General features: G+C 39.0%; 1 long non-coding RNA gene across 2 annotated transcripts; it reads left to right on the top strand.

Annotated features, from left to right (window-relative positions):
- Positions 1 to 2044: 2044 nt before the first annotated feature.
- On the top strand, positions 2045 to 18489 carry LOC146542148 (uncharacterized). 2 transcript variants are annotated; one of them, XR_014880385.1, is made up of 4 exons: positions 2045 to 2179; positions 10903 to 10976; positions 16782 to 16950; positions 17832 to 18489. It is a non-coding gene; the product is annotated as an uncharacterized LOC146542148 (long non-coding RNA). The 2 variants fall into 2 exon arrangements; XR_014880386.1 differs by lacking the exon at positions 10903 to 10976.
- Positions 18490 to 24633: the final 6144 nt, after the last annotated feature.

Here is a 24633-nt window from a genome sequence, read left to right as displayed (position 1 = left end):
TTTCCCTCTTTTTTCCCTCTTTTTTTCCCTCTTTTTTCCCTCTTTTTTTCCCTCTTTTTTTACTTTCTTTTCTTTTCTTTTCTTTTCTTTTCTTTTCTTTTCTTTTCTTTTCTTTTCTTTTCTTTTCTTTTCTTTCTTTTTTTTCTTTTCTTTTCTTTTCTTTTCCAATATTTTCAGGTGCTCATTCAGAAAAATGAGCTTTCGTTTTGGTGGGTTTACAAAATACTTCATAAAGAGCATGAAGAATAATTGTGAAAATCCAGTGTTACTATGTTACTGGGAAATTTTTGTCTAGTTTTCAGTAAGAATGCCTACACCATCTGAAAATACAACTTTCATCAAGACATTTTTACTACTGTATCATTTAATGTAAATTTACAAGGTAAAATTATTTTTTTAACTTCTCTTTAATCTTTGTCTTCAACCTGTAACTTCATTTGTAAAAGAATAGTTTCAGAATAGCATTTTTTTCTCTTTTTTTTTTTTTCTGTTGGTATTTAATGCCACTCTCTTTAGTAATGACCTTTACTTTACCTCACTTTCTGTCTTCTCTCATCTGCATTTTCTTCCAAGAGTATGACAAAAAAGGACATACCTTGTAAGAGCTTCAAAGTGGCTTCTTTAGACATAGGAACGAGCAGTGTGCTGCTCTTCATCCTGTCTCATGTCTGTCTCACTGCTACTCATTAGCTCAGCATCCTTGGATATTTAAGGTACATTCTCTTGTTACAAATCAGTGCAGAATGGAAACTCCCACACAGCACTTTCTATGTGGCAATGAAGTTTGGCTATCATGACTGCTGCATGTTTGTTTGCTAGAGGGGACTTCATCTTGGTTTCTATGCCATCTAAGAGATTCTGAAGTAAGGGAGCTGCAAGACTTCCACTAAGCCTCCCAGTTCAGTGTCATTAGCAGGCTTGTCGAGGATGTACTCTACTCTTGCATCCAAATCACTCTTAAAAACATTCAAGAGGACAGGCCCTAGAATGAAGTTTTAGGAGCACTGTTAGTGACTGGCCACCAACCTGATGTTGATTAACTCCAACACTTCAAGTTCTAACACTGAGTCCATTTGTCATTCAGTATAGCATGAATGTCTTTTATCTCACAGTTGGATGGTTTGTCCAGAAGGATGCCAGCAGGAATAGTATCAAAGACCTTACTAAAACAAAGAAAGATTACATTCACTGCCTTCTCTTCATCCACCAAGTAAGTGACCTTACCACCAATGTGGAACAAGTTACTGAGGCAGGACTTTCCCCTAGTTGTACAGATTATGCCTGTTAATTCCTTTGTTTTTCAACTGATTTCTGGTAACTTCCAGGATAATCCTTTACACATTATTTCCAGGGTCTGAGGCTAGGCATAGCTCAGATTAGACTAACATAAGTGTATAGATTCTTATGTCTCTTCTCATGTCCTTTTTGTAGATGAGTATATCTCTTTGCTTTTGGACTTTCCTAGACACATTTTAACTTCACTTTGTCCATTTTGTAATTATTGCAAATACCCTGTAGAAAATATTAGATCTATGTATATTTTCACTGTTACATTTATTTTATTAGCCATCTGGTTTAGGGAGAAGGATATTAGGGCCATAACCTAGGCCATGTATTTGCTGTTTGACCTTCGTGACCTTTGTTTAGCTTGTGTCTTTTGGCTATCTGCTCAGTATACACTGCAATTTGTAAGGTTCTGGTCTTGTTCTGGTATACCCACTGAATACCTAATCCAAACATTAGAAATTATCCTTAGAAAAGGCTGACGGACCCCAGTTCTGTTTCATGACTTTTCCTGAAATTTTGGTTCCAGAACAAAAATGAATTCTGAGAAGGCCCTAGACAAAAGCTATTGAAATGTGAAGGACAGACAAACTTGTGCCCCTCAACCGCCATCCCGTTCTGGAAGGCAATATACCCCAGTAGCAAGGCATGACAGACTGCAGGAAACTGTTGCACTAAAATCTCAGCTGTTCTTTGTTTTTAGATTAGAGACAGGATGAATAGGCAGATGAGGCATTCTATGAGCAGTTGGCAGAAGTTAGATGGTTGGCAGTCCTTCCTTGTTCCTGGTGGGGTCTTCAGCCTCCCTGATGTATGCTGGAAATATAATACAGCGCAGACGAACCAGTTGAGGAGTTTTCTGGACTGCATAGAAGTTAACTTCCTGACACAGCTGGTAAGAGAACCTACAAAGGGATGTGGCGCTCTAGACCTGCTCTTCATGAACAAGGAAGGACTGGTGGGAAATGTGATGGTTGGGAGCTCCCTTGAACAGAGTGACCATAAAATGGTAAAGTTCTCAATTCTTGGTGAAGAGAGGAGGGGATCAGAAACTGCTAACCTAAAATTCCAGAGGGCTGACTTTCATCTGTCCAGGATGCTAACAAAGAGAGTTAAATCCAGGCAGTGACTGGTCACGAATGGTATTCCCCAGGAATCCGTACTGGGACATGTCCTGTTCAATACCTTTACTGTTGGCCTGGATGAGGGCACTGAGTGCGTCCTCAGTAACTTGGCAGATGGCCCCAAGTTGTCTGGAAGTGACAATCTGCCTGTGGGTAGGAAGGCCCTACAGAGGGATCTGGACAGGCTGGATAGCTGGGCTGAGTCCAGTGGGATGATGTTCAACATACCCCAGTGCCGGGTCCTGCACTTTGGTCACAACAACCCCATGCAACACTAAAGCTTGGGGCAGAGTGGCTGGAAGACAGTGTGGAAGAAATGCACCTTGCGGTATTGGTCAACACTTGGCTGAACTTGAGCCAGTAGTGTGCCCAGTGGCCAAGAAGGCCAATGGCATCCTGGCTTGCATCAGAAGTTGTGCTGCCAGCAGGAGGAGTGAAGTGAACATGCCTCTGTACTCAGCCGTGGTGAGGCCACACCTTGAGTAATGTGTTCAGTTTTGTGTGCCTCACTACAAGGAAGACGTAGAGGCCCTGAAGCGTCTTCAGAGAAGGGCAACAAAACTGGTGAGGGATCTGGAGCACAAGTCTTATGGGGAGCAGCTGAGGGTGCTGGGATTTTTCAGTGTGAGGAGGAGACTCAGGTGTGGCCTTATCACTCTCTACAGTTAGCTGAAAGGAGGTTATAATGAGGTGAGGATTGACCTCTTCTCCCAAGTAACTAGAGATAGGACTAGAAAGACTGGCCTCAAATTGCACCAGGGGAGATTCAGGTTGGACATTTGGAAATACTTCTTCTCCAAGAGAGTGGTCAGGCACTGGAATAAGCTGCCCAGGGAAGTGGTTGAGTCACCATTCTTGGAGATGTTTCAAGAAATGTTTAGATATTGTATTGGAGGACATTATTTAGTGGGAAATACTGATGACAGTGGACAGTTAGACTGGATGATCTTGAAGGTCTTTACCAATGTTGGTAATTTGAACATTTCTGTTAAGGTCAATGTAATGGTAAATTTGTTCTTGTTCGTACAGTTAAGAACTTGTGATCGATATATTTGTTATTGTTATTGTTTACTCTGGAAAAGATGAGGTTCAGGTGTGGCCTTATCGCTCTCTACAACTAAATGAAAGGAGGTCGTGACAAGATGAGTGTTGGCCTCATCTCCCAGGTAACTAACTCTGTTCTCATAACTGATATTTAACTGAGGTAGTATCAATATGTATCTTTAATCCTAAATCTCAACACCTATTTTCTGGTGATGAAGAGCTAGGTACATAAACTTTTCCCAACTTCAGCCCATCAAACCAAGTGTCTATAGTTTTACAGACATTTTTTTCCTCATATTCCCTAGTATCTGCATGAAATTGTCACCCCGATCTAAGTCAGATGAATAATCAGGCAGTGTGAAACCTATTAAACAGTACTTGAATTCCTCAATTTGAAGTGCTAGTATAGCTATTAATCTTTTAATAGTACAGCCTGAATTCTTTATTCTCCTCATGTTTCAGGATTTCCTTCTGTCATTTTCTTTATGTCCTCAGACTAGGCTTAGGAATTTAATTAAATCAGAAAACAAATAAGTTTTCAGAAAAGACTTTATACATTTACAGAGAGTTAATAATGATATAGATAATCTGGTAATGACTGAAAACATGAAAAAAATATATATTCCTCTTAATAATTACAAAAGAACAGAGAAACTGAAGTCTGTTGATGGTCTTGAAGTAGATGTAAAAAGGATAAATAATATTATTTTTTTTCTGTTAAGAGAAACTTTCACTGTCTTTTGCAGGCTATACCAGACTGACACTGAAAGTACTAAAGATAATGACGTACAGAATTAAGTAATCACCCAGGACCTGTTTAATCCATCAACCTTTGTCTTATCCTTGAAATCAGGATTCACTTGGAGAATTGTATTTAATTAAGATTGTAAGTGACATGATTCTGTGTGATGGGAAGAGAACCATAGCAACAGTAACAACAGCACTTCCGCCAAGCTGTAATCAATACAGACATTTTACCTTGTGGTGGGCAGGGAGCAGGACTTTACACTGTGCACTTAAATCACAGAGGCATGCATAAATATTCTAGGAACATTTTGCACACACCTTTATTTCCAAGGTGACTGCTTTGGACTAGTACTTCCTGTTGCGTTCAGTGAATGTTTGTAATATTTTAAGAAACAATGTCCTGAGAGCAGAAAGTAGTTTGATCTGGGTCATTTGATTTACTCAAGCAAGTTTCCTACTCTTCAGTTTCAACTCCACACATACTGAGCAGGGATTTCTCTGTGTAATTCATTATACTCTTACAAATGAAAATTGCTGTGTTTATTTTATGTTTATTTTGCAAGAATATGTGCTTTGCAAAATTTTCCATGTGTGAGCTTTCTAGATCCATACCTGAAATTTGATATTTAAATCATCTTGACTAAGAACAGTGTTTAGTGCCTGTCATGATCCACATGATAAGACAGTAACTGTATTACAAGACATCTTCAGAGCAGTGCTTTTTTTTAGTTGAAGAGCATTCTTACACTTTGAATCGCGCACCTATGCTAAAGTAGAAACATTTCACAACTCTTTTGCACAGTTTCTTGTTTCATATTGTCAGAATTTCTTCTACAAGAAAGAGATGAAAAGTCTCATGTGCAGTTAGCATCTTGATGTCACCTCATTATGATGTCTACATAACATAAAGACAGTCACAAGAAATGCTATGCATTTTTTGCCCATTCTTTTGTTCCTCTTTCTCTGATTTTTTGGCATTCTGATAGGATAACGGATGATATGAATGGCATTCTGTTTATGATTGGAAATCTTTATCAAGTGGGAAGACTTCATATCCTTTCCTAGCTACAGTCAAACTTTCACTCTAATCTCTGTCCTGTTTGTTTCACTCTCACATCCCTTCAAAATAAGTCCTGAAGGCACTGATCTCCACTATTCCGAAACATTTTCCAGGCACTTGCTATTCTGTTTCCGTGCAAAATCTTAATAAACCCAATCTGACCAATATGCCAGTGGAACCCAAAATCCAGAGGGATTATTCATACTCTCAATTTTAAGTCATTGATAAATGTACTTAAGCTTTAATGTATTTCTTAAAGTTATTTAAAATCATTCAGAAGTATTCTCAGACAATTCTCATTCTGCAGATGATTTACAGATCTGATTTTATACCACAAAGAATCTGCAATTCCCTTCCATTCAGGGACTGGAAATTTAGTCAAAACAATGCAAAAAGTTAGGTATAAAAATAGTCAAAGGTAATGAAAACAGTGGAAATTCTATTGAAATATAAAATTTCAAAGGAATAATTTCATAATATTTTGCCCAGCTGTAGTATTTAGAATAAGCATTTCAGAAATGTACAGTCATGAGTAAACTGACTGAAGGGTTAAATGATTTTTTTTTAATGAATGAATTAAGAGTACATTATTTTTCACCTTCTGGTCCTGACTACATTAAGCACATAGAGAATCTTTTGGCATTTGCAGACACTGCTGGGAATCAAATTGTTTCTTTTAAATAAAATGGGAGCTGAAAACATTTGGTTTCTCCTAAACATGATCACACACCAAATCAAAATCTCATTCGCTTTGAAAATATTGCTAATTAATAAATGATATAGAACCTGACATAAATATGAATCTCTTTTCCAGACTCCAACAGTGGATTTTAGGAGTCTCTCCAAAAGGTAGCTTTGGATCAGTGCTTATCTAGAACTATCAAGTTTGTTTTGGATTTCACCCAGATCTTACACTTATGAATTTATTAGACTGGTGACCACACTCAGCCAGAAACATGAACTTAGAAATCACACAGCAATGTCATTTTTCAAGTTTTCCTTTTCTTTTTGCCTTTCATTTGTGCAAGCAGCAAATAAGGGTTATCTTATTATTTTTATCAGATCAACTTCCAGTCCTGGCAATGAAAAGTAGAATTCAGGAAAATGGAACTTAATTATTCCATATAGATATTCTGAGTTTTTCAGAACCCCTAAAAGGTGATGTTCTGTTTCACATTGGACAGTAGTTCATACAAGTTTTTTCTTTTTTCCTGATTCAGGAGTTTCTAAGACATCTCCAAAATATCTCTATTACTTCATCTGCTGGGTTCCAATAAGCAGTGGAAACTGAAAAGGCATGGTTTGATATATACTTTTTTGTGAATTCCTTTGAATTCTTGATAATGTGTCAGGGTATTACTTCCCAAGGAGAATCATGATATTCAGAGAAATATCTGGATACTGTGCTCAAATTTGCATCTGTCATGAGTGATCTGTCCTTTAATGAGTATATCTATAAATACATTGCAAACTGTTTATCATTCCAGAAATCAATACAGGAACGTTAAAAAAAGAAAAAAAAAAAAAAAAAAAAAAGAATTGAAGCAATTTGTGTTGCCCATTTCCTTGCCTAATTGGAGTAATTAAAGAAAAAAAAAATCCTTTAAAGTCAGTAAGGTTTTGTAGTGTATAAAGGAATAAACTTTATTGTATGAGGCTAAAGGAAAAGGTTAACAAATTGTTTATAATCCAAACTCAAGAAAAGATGTAAGTTTCAAAGTTGTTGAAGGCCATTTGCTTTCCTAAACCTCTCCCTGGATTGAGGAGGTCTCTTAAAGAGATGTCATCTTGCAATTATATGAAGTGAAAAGTTATCATCCTCACTCCTTTGTTCCTTCACTCCAGAACTCTTAAGTAGAAAGATCAATTCTATTCCCTTTAGGACTTACTGACATAATTTTTTTTCAAGAGACTGGAAGAGGGAGACTGGGAGAGAAAACATAAATATGGTTAAGTGGCCAGATAAAAGAGAGGCTGAGACTGCTCTAGCACACCAGAGATGTGAGGTCTTGTGTCAGACTACTGTACGGTGCCTCCTGACAAGCTGGGCCAGGTCTGCTGGCTGCAGATATCACAGTGTTCAAACAGATCTCAGACAGCTGCAGTAGACTGCTTAAAATATGCATTTTAGAAGCTCCTACAAGTTTTATCTTTGCATTCATGTTTTGTTGCGTCTGCTTCAAAATCCTTGGCACCATATTTTCAGCAAGGTTGATAAGCCTCGTTTCCAGTGTGGATGCTGAACGGATACTTCATTTCCTGCAGTGCAACAGAGACATTTAGAGAGAACTCCAGCCCTATCATTAAGTAAGAGGACAAGGGAGAAAAGTTTGGAGTTAAAAGAGGGAAAATTTAGATGTCAGGGGGAATTTTTTGCTCAGAGAGCAAAGGGAGAGAAAAATTCTTAGTTCATGGAGAACATTATGGTTTTGTTTTGTTTTGTTTTGTTTTGTTTTGTTTTAATTTTTGGTTATTTTTTGTTTGTTTTGTTTTGTTTTTAACATCCTGTGAATTAAATTGAGTTCTCAGAATTGCCTTCAAATGTGCCTTACATGCAGCTGGCGCTGTGCTGTTGTGCACAGTGAACAGGTTATGCAAGAGCACCCCCTGGATAAAGCAAAAAGTGAAATCATTTCCTCCTCGTCATTCTTACAGGCTATTTTGGTGGATTCATTGTATTACTTTGAATTGGCTTGTTTCACAGAATTGTTCAGTTTTTCCTGAGGACTGACTTAGAAGTGTGTGTACGTGTGTTGAGAGGCAGGAGGGAGAAAAGGTGGCTTGCTATTCATGTTCAGTGCTCACACAGACATGATAACCATTGTGCAGCTTATAAATCTGGGTGTGGTGCTACATACAGCAACTAAAGCGGATGTATCTACCCCCAGATGAGGAAGTTCCCAGTCTTAAGTCTTTCCTCAAATCCTGATCTCTCTGCAGATTTGTAACTGGCTACAGCCACAGTAGCATATAAAATGTAGCCAAGAGATCAACTCAAACAGTGTCCTGCAATCATTGTTCAGTTGATTAAAAACACCTTAGCAAAGTTTTGTCTTGCAGCAGTTAGCAGTGTCAGCAAATGATGCCCAGTCACAATTCAAAGTTCATTGTGGAGCAGAGATGATTCCCAGTGAGCAATATGGACTCAGCTGTTACTGTAAGGAACACCTGATCATCTTTGTAGCCCTCCTCTGGACCTGCTCCAAAAGCTCCATGCCCTTGTTGTGTTGGGAGCCTTAGAATGCAGCACTCCAGATAAAGTCTCATAGGAATAGAGTAAAAGGGCAGGCCTTCTTCCTTCTTGTGTTCTAATCTGATTATCTGCATGTTTTTTTCATATTTCTTTTGTAAAAAACATACAACATGGATTTCTGAGAGTATAAAAACAAGAAGACTCATTTTGCAGTACAGTATGAAAATGCTTAGAACAGTAATCTTTTCATTGAAAGCAATTTAATACATATTAGAGATTTTACTAATTGTATGATGAAAATATTACAGCGTGAGAAAAATATCATAAAATTGCAAATGAGAAAAGTGGAAAACGATTGTTCATATTTTTTAATGATAATGGTATAAATGTCTTAATTTTAACAGAGATAGTAAGAACTTCCTCTCGAACATTTATATTAAGGAATGGAGAGTAAAAAGGATAAACTAAGGCCATCTGAAATAACTAAAATCTCCCATTGTGCACCAGCACCTTCATGAGTGGATTTGGCAGCTCAGCATTAGGCAGATGCTGAACAACTCAAGGCTCAGGAACAGCATTTCACACAGTTGCAATTTTGTTGATTTAGCAGTTGACTCAGATGTGGAAGCATAAACGTGCCAGCAACATTTGATCCCCTGTTTGTGCTCCATCCACAACACTTAGTATTATGTCAGAGGTCATTTCCCATTTTTCTTGTTATGATGGATTTTCAAATTTCAAATTTTTGTACAGTGCATACAGGTATACTTGATACTTCAGTAAAGTCACAAGTGAAAGAGAAAACTCATCTCAGTTACTTTTTTGCCTCAGTCTTCTCTGTTGTGTTCTAGCCTCACTGCAGTCAATCTGCAGATGACAAAGACAGGAAGTGGGAGAACGAGGAACACGCACTGTAAGAGAAAGTATTCTAATTGGTCTGATAGTCACAGGACAAAGGAGAATGGTTTTAACTAAAAGAGATGAAATTTAGTTTAGATGCTAAGGGAAATTTTTTTTACTGGGGGGACAGTGAGGCACTGGGACAGGCTGCCCAGGGAAGTTGTCATTGCCCCATCCCAGGAGATGTAGAAGGCCATATGGGCATAGTCCTTTGCAATTTAGTTTAGTGGAGTGCTCCTTCCTATGGAGAAGATGTTGAAATCAGATGGCCTCTAATGTCCCTTCTAACCCTAAGCATTGCATAACTCTATGGTCTCTTTTGTAAAACTTATGTGGAGTCAGCATATACAAATATACAAGCTGTATTTTTGGATGATGTATGAGAAAAATAGTTGCGAAATAGACTGTAGGTAAGATACAATTTTAAATTTTTAAATGTGTGATCAATTTCTGAGAAGTGGAAATGTTATTTGAAAGCTATCTAGTATTTTATTTATTTTAAAGGGGTCATAATAAATATGCTCATAGTATCACTGTTAGATTTTAACTTAAAGATTGCGTGTTAACTATCACTACTGGAAATGCAGCAGCTATGACTATTTTTTTGCTTGAAGTATCTTCTAATGTATTTTCAAAACATTTTTTCTAGACTTTAGGTTTATAAGCAAGTATAATTTTAAGGATTTTTGTATTCTCTTAGGACTCTATAACATCCTAAATAACAATGGCTCTGGTGTATGTAAAATCCTACCATGGAGATGTATGTTCAGAATGGAATACCTGCCTGTTTTAAATTATATGTAGTTTTAAAATAAAGAATATATCTCATCATCACAGTATATTCCTCTAAAAACTCCTTGTTAACACGGAGAACAGGAATGCATGTAATGTTGTCTCTTTCTGGATTTAGATTCCCAAGCATCTATTGTTTCCCATCATTAATCTCTCTGACATTTCCTCCTGGATATAACTTCCCCATAATATTTTCTGACCTTAACTACATCTATCTCTTTCAAGTTTAATATCTTCTGGTAATTTCAGCTTCCTCATAGTCTGAATGAAATCATGCTTTTTGTGATTTAAAACATATTTGAGATGAAGTTACTTTCAGAGCTGTGGGCATGTAAGAAATTGCTAAGAAAGTGTATAACAGCAGTGATAACACACGTGACTGCAGATGCACACATGCATAGTTACAACTGCAGATTAGCTTTTTCTTTGCTTATTTCTTTTTGAGCTGATATCATCTGAATGGCAAATGTGTGTAGCAGAGCATTTTAATCCATGCCATTAAATATTCCTTTGATTTTGGAAAAGATTGCTATCCAGACATGCGTGCATACACGCAATTGTCATATACTATATTAGCACTTATTAACTGGGGAACAAACACATCACAGTTCATTTGCCATGGCTAAGTCTGAATGCAATCCTTTGATGACAGTAAGCACATACATAGGCATTTTACTTAACCAAAAATAAATTTTATTTTTCCTTGGATAAATGTAACTACCATTTCATAAAGTCAAGGTAATCTGCTCTTATTACAGCAAACACTTGGAGGAATCTTCTTCACTGGTTTAGACCTCTACTGGTGTAGGTATGCAAGGACTCAGAAACACATGTGAGTATTATCAAGGACATATGAACGTCACATCTGCTCACGTTAATCCTTGAGGAGGTATGATGCTCTTACAGAACTAACACACAAAAAATGTGCCTGTCTTTGACTTTAGTACTGTACTACTTGTTCTTTTGGTTTCATCTAAACCTTCCTCATACAAAAATAGTTCACAGCTAACATGGTCTCTCCTTGGTCAAGGTTTCTTCATCCTGAATGCATGCTTAGTCTCGCCACACCACATTCATAAATAGCCTGAAAGCTTTCAAGCATCTGAGGTCATTGTGCTTCACACAATTGTTCTTTGTTGTGCTCTGTGAAGGAGATTACATGAGGGCAGTCTGGAATTCCTGGATATCTTATTTCTCACTATTGAAGGGCTATCTCCTTGAATAAAAAAAGCAATAAGGCTATCTGAAGTGACCTTGGCAATTGTAGTGTGATTTATGGCATTATACTACTAGATTTGATTTCAGATGCAGAAGCCCTGGAAAATCATAAGGATCACTTTCAGGACAGAGAGTGTCTGTGAACTGGTAAAATTTTTCTGGATGAAAGATATATTTTCTGAAATATAACTCTTTGTATCAAAGTATTTTGTTATTATTTTCCTACATGATTTAACCCCATCTGTTACAGTACTCCATTGTCAGCAGTTGCTGAGCTGTTAATCTGTGTAAGCATATTAAAATTAAACACATGTAATAGAAACAAGTTGTTGCACAGTAGGGGTATTCTCAGTAAGCAGAGCCAAAAAGCAAATTACAAGGAATCTCATTATTAGTAAATGAATATTACTAATGCAACTACTTCCTGGCAGATGATAATGTATTCAACACTATATAGCAGAAAAATATGCTAAATTACTATACTTTCATTTTAGGTTGAAGAAAATGAGACATGAAGCCGAGATGAGAGATGAAGGTTGTCTTGTGCTTTATAACTTTTGATACCATTTGTTAGCCACAGAGAAAGGAGACTTCCAAGCTTTTGAACTGCTAGTTTTCAGAAAATAAGATACCAAGCAGTGGAATTAAATTGTATTACCAGCTGTGAGGGATACTGTAATTTATCCCTGACACCGAAGAACTCAGACAGAAGAGATGTTGTGACTGCCGCCGAAAAAATTGTGGTTGAATTTTTGTTTTACTAGACATCAAGAAATCTAAACACTCAAAGTAGTAAACACCTTTAAGAAATATGCAAAGCTACTTGTGCTTTTGGGCCTAAGGTGATTTAAAATGTAATTTTATTGTCTACCTTAAGCTATACTGAAGTATGTGTCCACTTGGAAATGAAAACTTGTGAATGTGGACCAATCAGCACACAGAAGGTGCAAAGCTTTCTCTCCTAAACTTAACTGCAGTTTTTAAGAGACTTCCCAGTGGAATAGATGTCAATCTGGCAGGAACCACTTGGTTGCTTTCAACCAGCCAGCCTCTCATTCAGATCACAGAAGACAAACCCTCACTGACCTTGGAAGATGTAGATTTCAGTAATCTATTTATGTTTCTTCCCACCTTCCCGAGATAAGCATTTTGCAAGGTGTGTTTCAATGATAGCTGTTTGGATAGAACTCCTGAGAAGTATCAAAAAAGCATAAGAAAACCTTGTGATGGCTAAATTATGTTTTCTTTACAGAGTATACCTGTACAGAGCTAAATTTAAAGACTTTTGTCTATGTGCACAGGGAATTTGCCATAATATATTCATATAGGGAACAGCAGTTTGTGCCGGTATCATATCCACATATATCCATTATAAATATGCAGTATTTTATGTATCCACTACAAACTTAGCATGTGACTTATGTTTTAAGTACTCGCAAGAGACGGAAGGAATGTTCTGCTTGTTCTCATCCCACTGAGGCCCTCATGAAGTCAGGGAAATCTTCTAACTGCTACATCAGCTAACATTTTTTCTGTGACCTTAAATTACAACTGAGAAATATACTTTCAACAGGTTTCTGATTGAAACAAAACAAAATTTGTTAATTGAATGTAAACATTTTACAAAATGTGACAGTTTTGTTGCAGGAAGACAGATTGTAATGTCAATGAATGTCACTTCAAATTTCAAGAAAACTTCTATTTTTGTTGTGTTTCACAGCTACTATTTTGTTTTTCATAGGATAAAATGTGAAACATATTAAAAGTGGAATTTATCAAAATGCAGCATTTCAGCTGTGTAGATATAATCAGGGTTTTTTTCACTTTGCGAGGACAGGATGTGGTTCAAACTTCCAGAAAATTTTCCAAAAGGGAAATAAAATATTTTAGTTGCAAAGTTTGCCACAGCAAAGCACTTAGAATTTTAATAATTACTGGCCATAGATGCAGAGGTACAGAAATAGCCTTTTAATGATGATATATTTATTTATGGCCACTTCATATAAGTATTAGTTTGATTTGCTGTATGTCATGTTACAGTGCTTGAGTAATGTGTGTTCAGAGGCCAATCACACAAACAGATGCTAGTTTGATGGGATATCACATGAATACCTGCTCTGTAGCCCATCATTCACAGCCTGTCTTCTGCTCATAGGAAGGGCAGAGAAGCCCAAATGCATTGAATTTAATTGTACTTGGCCATCTTTTTTCCACTGTCAACAAAACTTTCCCAAAACCACGATAATTTTGCATATTTCTAAGCCAAACTGAAGGCAGAAGGTGGCAACACTTCGATTCCTTCTCTGTGAACACTAGCACAGTCAGCATGTTTTAAATGAATGCTAATGCTAATTCTCATTTATGAAAGAGGAGAAAACACGAGAACCAAAAAAGTAACCATTAAGCTTCCAGTAAACAGTGTAAATCATAGACATCTAAAATACAGTGTTGACATGATCCAGCAAGAACAAGGATTTTGTACAAACCCCTGCAAGCTGATGATGGGCAGGACTGGTTTTGCTTGTAACTTGAACCCAAGTAAGAGGTACTTAGAGAATTCAGAAAGGTCACGGATTTTTTTCTAACTTGATTGTCATTTATAACCAATGTACATCTCCTGTTGATTTTGGACTTCTGCCCAAGGAAGTGGGGGAGGAATTTAAAATGGTCAGCAGTCACTAAAATCTTCCCATTTACCAAGAAGGTCCATTGTGTAAAGCCTCCATTTTTGCTAAGTTCTATTGTCAAATATTTTTCTAGGTTTTCCCAGTTTTCAACAACCATTCTTGTTTCCCTCTCCTTTGAAGAAGGATAACATCCTGTCCAGCCTCAAGCAGGGAAGCCCCCCCACGATGTGTGCGTGCAGTTCAGCATGCATGTAGTCCTATTCACTGCTCTTGGCAAATACTTAGGTGGATTTCTATGAAACCGTAGCTGGACTTGAAATCTTCTACTCAAGTATCACTGTACCCAAGAGATTTCTGTGTACCGTTTCAACAGAGAAAAGCACAGAATAAAATCCAGTAAACACCAGACAGGGAAAGAGCAAAAATAATGTGAAGCTGTGTGTATATATAGGCGTGTCATTGCTACAACTAGAGTACACCTCTGATTTCCAGTTTAAGTAGGCTTGAGAATTGAGAACAGAATAGTCCTGCAAATATAAAGATACATGCCTTTCCTTCAGAAGACAAGAGCCTCTTATCTGTTTATTTCCATATTTCTGTTGTGTTCTTCCCCTTCTGTTATAGTTGCTACATTTTCTAAGGCAAAGAGAACTGCTGCTTTTGGGACATATTAGCGTCTTGGCAGTGGCAAGGGATAGTTCATTGATATTTTATTGACTGTCAGTGTTTCAAATGCCCAGGAGCTGGAACAATTCTGTCAAAGTTACTTAATCATCCTGATTTTACTAAAATTCAACTGAGAATTTTCATGGGATGACTCAATGAAGTTTGTTATCATTATGTCTTCCAGACCTTTACGGCACTAGAAGTAGTCACAATAGTGACTAGACAAGCTAGGAGCTTATTAGGCAGAATATTTACGATTAGTGAGCAATCTTATAGAGTTTTAGTACCTTCTTCCTGAATGTTCCTGTAAAAAAAAGTTAGAACTTATTCCCTCTTACTTTTTCAATAACAAATATATCGATCACAAGTTCTTAACTGTACGAACAAGAACAAATTTACCATTACATTGACCTTAACAGAAATGTTCAAATTACCAACATTGGTAAAGACCTTCAAGATCATCCAGTCTAACTGTCCACTGTCATCAGTATTTCCCACTAAATAATGTCCTCCAATACAATATCTAAACATTTCTTGAAACATCTCCAAGAATGGTGACTCAACCACTTCCCTGGGCAGCTTATTCCAGTGCCTGACCACTCTCTTGGAGAAGAAGTATTTCCAAATGTCCAACCTGAATCTCCCCTGGTGCAATTTGAGGCCAGTCTTTCTAGTCCTATCTCTAGTTACTTGGGAGAAGAGGTCAATCCTCACCTCATTATAACCTCCTTTCAGCTAACTGTAGAGAGTGATAAGGCCACACCTGAGTCTCCTCCTCACACTGAAAAATCCCAGCACCCTCAGCTGCTCCCCATAAGACTTGTGCTCCAGATCCCTCACCAGTTTTGTTGCCCTTCTCTGAAGACGCTTCAGGGCCTCTACGTCTTCCTTGTAGTGAGGCACACAAAACTGAACACATTACTCAAGGTGTGGCCTCACCACGGCTGAGTACAGAGGCATGTTCACTTCACTCCTCCTGCTGGCAGCACAACTTCTGATGCAAGCCAGGATGCCATTGGCCTTCTTGGCCACTGGGCACACTACTGGCTCAAGTTCAGCCAAGTGTTGACCAATACCGCAAGGTGCATTTCTTCCACACTGTCTTCCAGCCACTCTGCCCCAAGCTTTAGTGTTGCATGGGGTTGTTGTGACCAAAGTGCAGGACCCGGCACTGGGGTATGTTGAACATCATCCCACTGGACTCAGCCCAGCTATCCAGCCTGTCCAGATCCCTCTGTAGGGCCTTCCTACCCACAGGCAGATTGTCACTTCCAGACAACTTGGGGCCATCTGCCAAGTTACTGAGGATGCACTCAGTGCCCTCATCCAGGCCAACAGTAAAGGTATTGAACAGGACATGTCCCAGTACGGATTCCTGGGGAATACCATTCGTGACCAGTCACTGCCTGTATTTAACTTCATTCACCACCACTGTCTTGGCCCATGCCTCTTGCCAGTCCTTTACCCAGCAAAGAGTGTAGCTGTCAAAGCCACAGGCTGTCAGCTTCTCCAGGAGAATACTGTGGGAGACACTGTCGAAGATTATGCCAGCAGCCTTTCCCTCATCCACCAGGTGGGTCACTCAATAGTTCAAGGAGATCGGATTGGTCAAAGAGACCCTATCTTTCATGAACGCATACTGACTGGGTCTGATTGCCCTAGTTGTTCTCCACAGGTTGTGTGATCTCTCTCAAGATGGTCTGCTCCATAACCTTACTTCACCTCATCATAACCTTACCATAGTCCAGATGGAGTAGCACATCCCCCTAACAGTTTCTATGTGAATCATGGAGGGTTTACTCTGCTCCTTATCCCAGACTTCTAGGTCAGGGGGTAGAGTACGCTGAGGATAACTGGTCTGACTTTTAAAGACAGATGTACAGAAGACAATGAGACCCTTAGACATTTCCATGTCCTCAGTGGTCTTGTTCCCTGCTGCACCCAGTAAAGAATGGAGATTCTCCTTAGCCCTCCTCTTAATATATTTGTTAAAAAATTTTTTGTTCTCCTTTTCCCCAGTGGCCAAGCTGAGTTGAAGCTTGGCTTTTTGCCTTTCTGGTTTACTCCCTTCATATCCTAAGAGCTTTTCAGTAATCTCTTCAATTTTCTCACCTCTACTCCTACAGAACATAGATTTGATTTTTCTCCTGGAGCCTCAGGAAAAGTTCCCTGTTCATCCACATCAGACTTCTTCAGATCTTCACATCAGACCTTCTGCTCCTGCAACATTAAGACTTTTTTACTGAGGAGCGGCTAGACTTCCTGGATGCCTTTACCCTTCAGGCTGAACCCAAGGTACTCTCCCCACCTGTGTACTGAACAGTACAGTGTCTACCCTCCAGAAGTCCAAGGCAACAGTTTTGCTGCCCCTACTCCTGACTTCACTATCAATCATGAATTCCACCATTTTGTGGTCGCTCTGTTCAAGACAGCTCCTGATCTCCACATTTCCCACAAGTTTTCTCTGTTTGCATACAGCATGTCTAGCGGTGCACCTCCCTTTGCAGGCTTTCTTACCAGTTGTTAAAAGTTATCTTCCACACAATTTAGAAACCTCACAGACTGCTTCTTCTGTGCTGTATTATATTTTCAGCATATATCAGGGAAGTTGAAGTCCCCCATGAGAACAAGGGCCAGCAATCACACAGCTTCTGCCAGCTGTTCGTACACTGAAAGTGTATGTTCATATTCAACTGGCCTTAACATTAAATATCTAGCAGAAGTGAATCTTATCCTTAAGATTGTGTGAACCTTATATACAGAAAAATAAATATAGGACTACTTTTGTGAGCCACAAGAAAGCTCTTCACCTATATAATCTCTAAATTTGAACAAGGTAAATCAAGGCTAATGTCGTTGTTCCTTGGTGGTTGGAGATTTAATATGTAAGAGTGAGGCAAAATGGATTATAACTTCATGAGGCTGTTTCCACTCTTCAGAATAAATGACCACGATCTTCACCTGCATGTAGTGAACAAATAGCAGACAGAAATACTATGCAAAAGAAACAGTCAGCAGTCCTGACAAAATTAACTGGCTTCTTTTATAGCAACAATGAGGTTCTTGTCTCTCTGTGACATATATGTCAGCTGTCCATAGCAGTGATAGCCATTGGTCACATATACCATATTAATGTGGTCACAGGAGTCATGTGTGTTTTTTTAATTTCTGTTTAGGATCTATTCTTGGAAGATGCTGAAGAAACGATTTCTAGAGAAGGCAACAGAAGACACTTGTTTCTCTGGATTATTAAACTGGAGGAACTCAAGGGGAAGACATGAAAGAAAGCCACATAAAAAGAACAATGCATAAGCTATGAAATAAATGCAGAACAATTAGCAGGTGTAGTTAGCAAATGCAAAACAGCATTTCCTAAAAGTCTGGCTCAGCTCTTTAAGTTCATACCACATATAAAGCAATCTGTATTTTTCCTTCCTAACTGTACTTTAAGAATTCAATAAGGCAAGTTAAATACAATAAAAAATGTATGATTTCAAACATAAACAATTTACAGAACTTTCCACTGATAAAAGAAATGCATCTAGACTTTATGAGTAACATTTTATTCTCCTTATTAGTTTTAAATAGCATATCCTGGTGATTGAGGGCTGCTGACTTCCAAATGAGTAATGGAGGAGAAAATATATCCACAAAAGCTGGAATAGCAAAAGCAAGGGTAAGGTTTGTAAACCTTGTGGAGTATTGGATCCAGACTGAAAAAAGTTACTGACAAAATGGAAGATCATTCCAAAATCAGTACAAAATTTTGTGAGACGATAACAAAATACCAACATTAGATTGGAGAAGTCAGTAATTGCATCAGAAGACAAAGACTCAGGTAAGAAAAAAAAAAAAAAAAAACATAAAAGGGATCTGGTATTGCAATAATCATAAATACAGGAGAAGTCAGTGGCTTAATTATACTCATGAGTGGGCTGAGTGGGCTGAGTTGGCAGGGAAAGTTTACTCTAGAATGTATGTAAAACAAAGATGGCAACTCTTCCATAGTTTGATGGATGCCTTTCATGAGAGACATTCATGACTAATTGAGGCTTCATTAACAACATGCAAACTATGGGGCAAATAGAAGTACAGAAGTAATTGATGCAAGTTCACTCCACTGTACTCATACTAGGGTGAGGGGAAAGCCATGAGTCTGCCTTAGTACAGCTTAAGTTTATAAATTTTACTGATAGACTAAGTTCAGTAACTCAGATTTTCTGGTGTGGTAGTGTCACAGAGTCATAGAGTCAATTTAATTGGAATGGACCCTTAAAGATCATCTAATCTGACTGCCTTGCAATGAACAGTGACACCCACAGATAGATCAGGTTGCTCGGAGCCTCATCCAGCCTGACCTTGAATGTCTCCAGGGGTGGGACATCCGCCACATCTCTGGGCAACCTATTCCAGTGCTCCAGGAAATCATAACTGCTCATGTTGTGATAGGTAATGGAAGGAAGAATTAAAATGAGGTTATGAAATATGATAGGCTGGATGAAAACAAAAATTCAAATTGGAAATGTCAGGACACAACTTACTGAAAATGAAATAAATAGCATGCTAGTAACGGGAGGGTGAGATTGGGTAAAAATAGGAGAGGACAAAGCGAAGAAAGGTGGTAGAGAAAGTGGGTGCTTTAAATCCTTTAGACACAGCTGCCTTACTGTCACCAGCAGCAATAACCTGCAAGGTGTAACAAATCAGCCACATGGCCATTACCTCTGCTGGAAAGGGAAATGAGGAAAAAATACCCACTTCTCCCATGTGAAGCCTTGTACGTTTCTGTACCCATGATTTATATTCTCAAAATAAATCTTGACTAAGATGCAAGCTTCACATCCCTCTCAGAAAATCTCTTGGGCTTTTTAAATACCACACTGTCATCTGTATACTGTCTTTGAGTCTCATACAAAGGGCAGCATCATTTTCAACAGCAGACCTCACAACACCTTTATCGGGAATTCATTTAGAACTGACTCCAGAGGGAAAATCTTGCCTACGTTGTTTAACTTTTTCTTCCCATATATATTACAGCCTGATTCACCAACCTATCCTCTGGTTTCTCTTGCTCACTGTTAGTTATTTAATGCTAATGAGCATAGGGTATATGATTCCAGAGACTGTTAGAGGTAACGAGACAGTAAGCTTGTCTGACAGGTGACGACCTGGTCCTTTCTCTATTTTGTCACTTTGGCTGCAGAGAGCTGCTATTGTCTTCAAAATGGAACACGTAGTGAAGGATGGTGAGGACCTGGTGTACCCCAGCAGGGATCTGTCCCCAGCCCTGCCTCTAACACTGGGTCTGATTGACTGCAGCAGGGCTACCTCACGCCCTATTTTAACATGTAGCAGAGTTGGTGAAAACAAGAACTGTGGATCCATTTTTGTTGCTGTGTATTTCAGGCCTTCAGAGTTGTGACTGTCCTCATAAAATCAAGCTTCTCAGCATTTCTGTTGTATAGTGATTTTCACTTTGATGGGAAAGGAACTACTGGGCATGCAAATCATTTTGGTACTGTTTATAAGGAAAATACTTTGATTCTCTGTTTTCCAAAGGGAGGGGAGGAAATGCTGTGATTAATGCTGTGCTACTTCCTAAAAGTTACTTTAATCTCCATAATCCCAGCAATATGATTTTTGCTTGTATGAAAAGCATGTATGCAAAGGACGATAGGAAAAATTATACCGCAGATCAGGTTTTGCATATACAGTGGGAAAACCAGTAGAGCAGTCTGCAGACTTCAAACAGCTCCCACTGTGTCTTCCTGAAGAATAAGGAAGTACATGGCTTTACATGAGTACAGAGGTACAAAACCTGCCGTGTTTCTAAAGCCAACTACTGCAAAATGGAGTCTGTTATAAGGTCGGGTTTTTAAGATGTCAACTCATGTATTATCATGGTTTACATCAAATAAGTTAACTGTGATCTCAGCACTTTTTCTAGAGTGAAAGTTGTTGTCTTATACCATGGATACTAACTGTACTTGTATTCCTGATGTGTCAGCAGGCATGAAAAGTTAAATCAGAGAGAACACTTTCACTAAATGACTTCATTAAAATACACTGTTTTGTTGGAGCTAAAATGTCTTAAGGAGACCTGCTGGATAAGGTATGCAGATTTCAGCATTACTTTGTTCAGTGAGTCAATTTGCTTCCTGTGAGAGCATGACCAGCCTCAAATGTAATAATTCCTGCCCTTGTTGTCTGGACCAAGCAAACTGTTCTGAGATGAAAGCCCCCATGGCAAGTAGATGATATAACAGCTCCAGTTTTTTGTGTGCACTTAACTCCTGCATGGGACTGACTGTCACTCTCAGTTGAAGAAAATACTGGTGCTTTTTTTTTTCCTTTACTTCACACCCCAGCTCCAGTGAAAAACACCTGCTTTTCCATGACTTTTTGTCCTGATAAATATGCTGGAAAATTGATCAAAATCTGTACCTTCGTAATTTCATAAAACCAAAAGGAAAGCACTTGTTTTACTGTGGGGAAAAAAAAGCAACTTGGAATGACAGGGATCTGCCATGGAGCATAACGCTCCTCCTCTGGCTCACTTTCATGTGAAGTCAAAAATCCAAAGTACACCGAAGCAGACGCTTCTGTTATGGGATTCTGATTTTCCTACATGGAGGCTTCAGTGATTGGCAGTGGGTTTGAAAACTTTCATGAATGCTCAGAAATGAAAGCCTGAGGAACTGAGTTACTGGTCCAAAATAATTTTTAGCTGGCCTTTCTCTGGAATAAGGATCTATGAGCTGTTTCTGTCAACAGACAAAAACACACCATGGGAGCAATTCCAATGCCTTTATTTTAGTAGTGCCAATTCCATTTTCCAAGGAGACAAGATCAGTAGTGCTAAGAAGCAGAAGCAATGTAAAAGAGTTGATGTTGCAGTTTTGTAGGAATAAGTTAAAGCTGGTCAGAAAAATGTTTGATCTCACTCACACTTGCTGAGTGTTCCTCCAAAGTCTGCAGGAGTCATTTCCAATTTTCTGCCAAGATATCCATCCATGAACCCATCAGGCAAATTAGACGGGTCTGGACTGCCAGGAGCCCAGGGATCTGGAGCAGCTCTGGTGTGCAACTGACCCCACAGCCAGCAGGATCTGCTGAGTCTCCTGGATGAGGACCATTGGAGATTCAACATACTACATAGTGAGGCAAACAGTTTTGTGTTCCCTCACTGGGCTGGCCGCCCGTCAGGGCTTCTGAGGAATCTGGTCTCTCATCCAGACTTGGTAGGACAAGGCTCTTCAGTATTTGCATAACAGGCAAAATTCTAATTCTCTGGAACAGGACTCCCAGTACTTAAAAACTGAAGAGTGTTGGGGTGGGGACAACGGTTTTCAATGAGGCTGTTTGGAAATCTGACTTTTGCAGTACTCCATGTCATGTAATTGCTATGCTCAGACAGGCCCTTAACTATTCAGGACAGAAAGTCTAGGTGTAGATGAGTTCATACAGCAATCACTTGCTGATGTAGTGCCTTGCTGTTCCATTCTCAGGAAAGATTTGTTGGTACAAAGGGGAATTGACAGATGAAAATCCAGTAAGACTTAGAACAACAGAATATCCAGATTGGATGGACCCCTGGACAGCCTGACCTTTTCTGGAGCAGCCCATGGCAGGGAAGTTGGAGATCAATAATCTTTAAGGTCCCTTCCAACCTAAGTCATTCTATGATTCTATGATTCTAACTTTCTGTATAAAGGAGGACACTTCTAAACTAATGGTACAACAATGGATACAGTTAACAGTGGACTGTCTGTGAAACAGATTATCAGCATTTAAACATGTGATTTGACACTTGATTTCACAGATTTTGGAACTGTTATGTACAGGATGAAGCACTTAGAAGCTGGGAAGTTGATTAGACAATTTATCTTGTAGCCTTCTTGCTGATAAGTTATTAAACCTGAACGCTTGCAGCCATACATATGAACAGCAGGAGAATTTCCCAACTGTGGAGCAACTGCTATTTTCAGTTTGTTTCAAAGGGAAAAGGTGCTGGTGTTTCACAGTGAATTTGCTCAGGAAGGTTCCTGTATGGCAACAGCTAACCACTGATGTCCTGCCAAAACTGTAATAGAAAACACTGCCTCTTTACTTTGCAATAGTTTGCCAGGATCTTGGGCCTATAAAGGAAGGGAAGAGGGGAATCAAGGTTAAGAACCTAAATCAAATAATTAGCTACAAATTTTGTTTTGCTTTAAGCTAAAACTTCTTCCTAGACCCTGCCTCTTTACCCCAAATTTCCAGAGCATGAAAAGTCTTTCTCCAACTTAAATCTACCTCATATAATTCATCCCCATTGTTACACTTATGTAGATCTCTTTAACCCAAAAACCAATTTATTTAAATGCTTGTTAGAACCCAAAGATGAACAAAAAAGGCCATTATATTTGACTCCTCTGGACTTCAGAGAAGTTACACAGCCTGCAGACTGAAGTCTTGCTTGTTTTTCATAGAATCATACAAATGCTTTGATTAAGAAAGGGCCAGAAAAACCATCTGGTTGCAACACCGCAACCATGGGCAGCAACACTTTTCACTAAACTAAATTACTCAGAGACTTGTCCAATCTTCCATTAAATGCCTTTAGAGGTGGGACATCCACAACTTCTCTGGGCCACCTGTTCCAGTGTCTCACCACATTCTGAATTAGCAGATATTAGCAATCTCTGCTAATATCTGAATCTCCTATTAGTTGAAAGCAACTATGCCTCGTCCTGTCACTAAACTCCCTGATAAAGAATCCCTCTTCAGCTTTTTTGTAGACCTCCTTAGCTGCTGAAAAACTGCCCTCTAATCATCTTCATGGCTTTCTCTGGACCTGGACACCTCCAGGTCTTCTCATCTGCTAGGGCCTCAGACCTGAATGCAATACTCCAGATGAGGTCTCAGGAGGGCAGAGCAGTGGGACAATCTCCACCCTCAACCTGCTGGCAACGCCTTTTTCTCATGCAACTCAGAATATAGTTGGCAATGGGGCTGCAAGGGTACATTTCAAAATTCTCATCCACCAGTATTCACAAGCCCTTCTCCACAGGGCTGCTCTCTATCTTTTCTCTGCCCAGCATATATGCGTGCTTGGGATTACCAGGTGCAGAACCTTGCACTTATTCTTGAACATCATGAGATTTGCTTGGGCCCACATCTCAATCTTGTAAAGGTTCCCTCCAGTGTGCTGTGTATATACTTGTGCAATGTGCACACATAGCTTGGTGTGGTCAGCAAACTTGCAGAGGAAAAACTGAATCACAGGATCATAGAATTGTAAGATGGCTTGCACTGAAAAGGACATTGAAGATCATTTCATTCCTACCTTCATAATGTGGTTGGGCTTACTAACCACTTGATGATGTTGACCAGAGTCCCATTCAGCTTGACCTTAAATACTGCTAGTGATGGGGCAATGACAACTTCCCTGGGCAGCCTGTCCCAGTGCCTCACTGTCCCCCCAGTAAAAAAAATTTCCCTTAGCATCTAAACTAAATTTCATCTCTTTTAGTTAAAACCATTCTCCTTTGTCCTGTGACTATCAGACCAATTAGAATACTTTCTCTTACAGTGCGTGTTCCTCGTTCTCCCACTTCCTGTCTTTGTCATCTGCAGATTGACTGCAGTGAGGCTAGAACACAACAGAGAAGACTGAGGCAAAAAAAGTAACTGAGTTTTCTCTTTCACTTGTGACTTTACTGAAGTATCAAGTATACCTGTATGCACTGTACAAAAATTTGAAATTTGAAAATCCATCATAACAAGAAAAATGGGAAATGACCTCTGACATAATACTAAGTGTTGTGGATGGAGCACAAACAGGGGATCAAATGTTGCTGGCACGTTTATGCTTCCACATCTGAGTCAACTGCTAAATCAACAAAATTGCAACTGTGTGAAATGCTGTTCCTGAGCCTTGAGTTGTTCAGCATCTGCCTAATGCTGAGCTGCCAAATCCACTCATGAAGGTGCTGG

Source organism: Meleagris gallopavo, chromosome Z (assembly GCF_905368555.1).
Source record: "Meleagris gallopavo chromosome Z, MGAL_WU_HG_1.1, whole genome shotgun sequence".
Lineage (NCBI taxonomy): Eukaryota > Metazoa > Chordata > Aves > Galliformes > Phasianidae > Meleagris > Meleagris gallopavo.
Note: the sequence above shows the minus strand (reverse complement) of the source record. Positions and strands in the feature narration are given on the sequence as shown.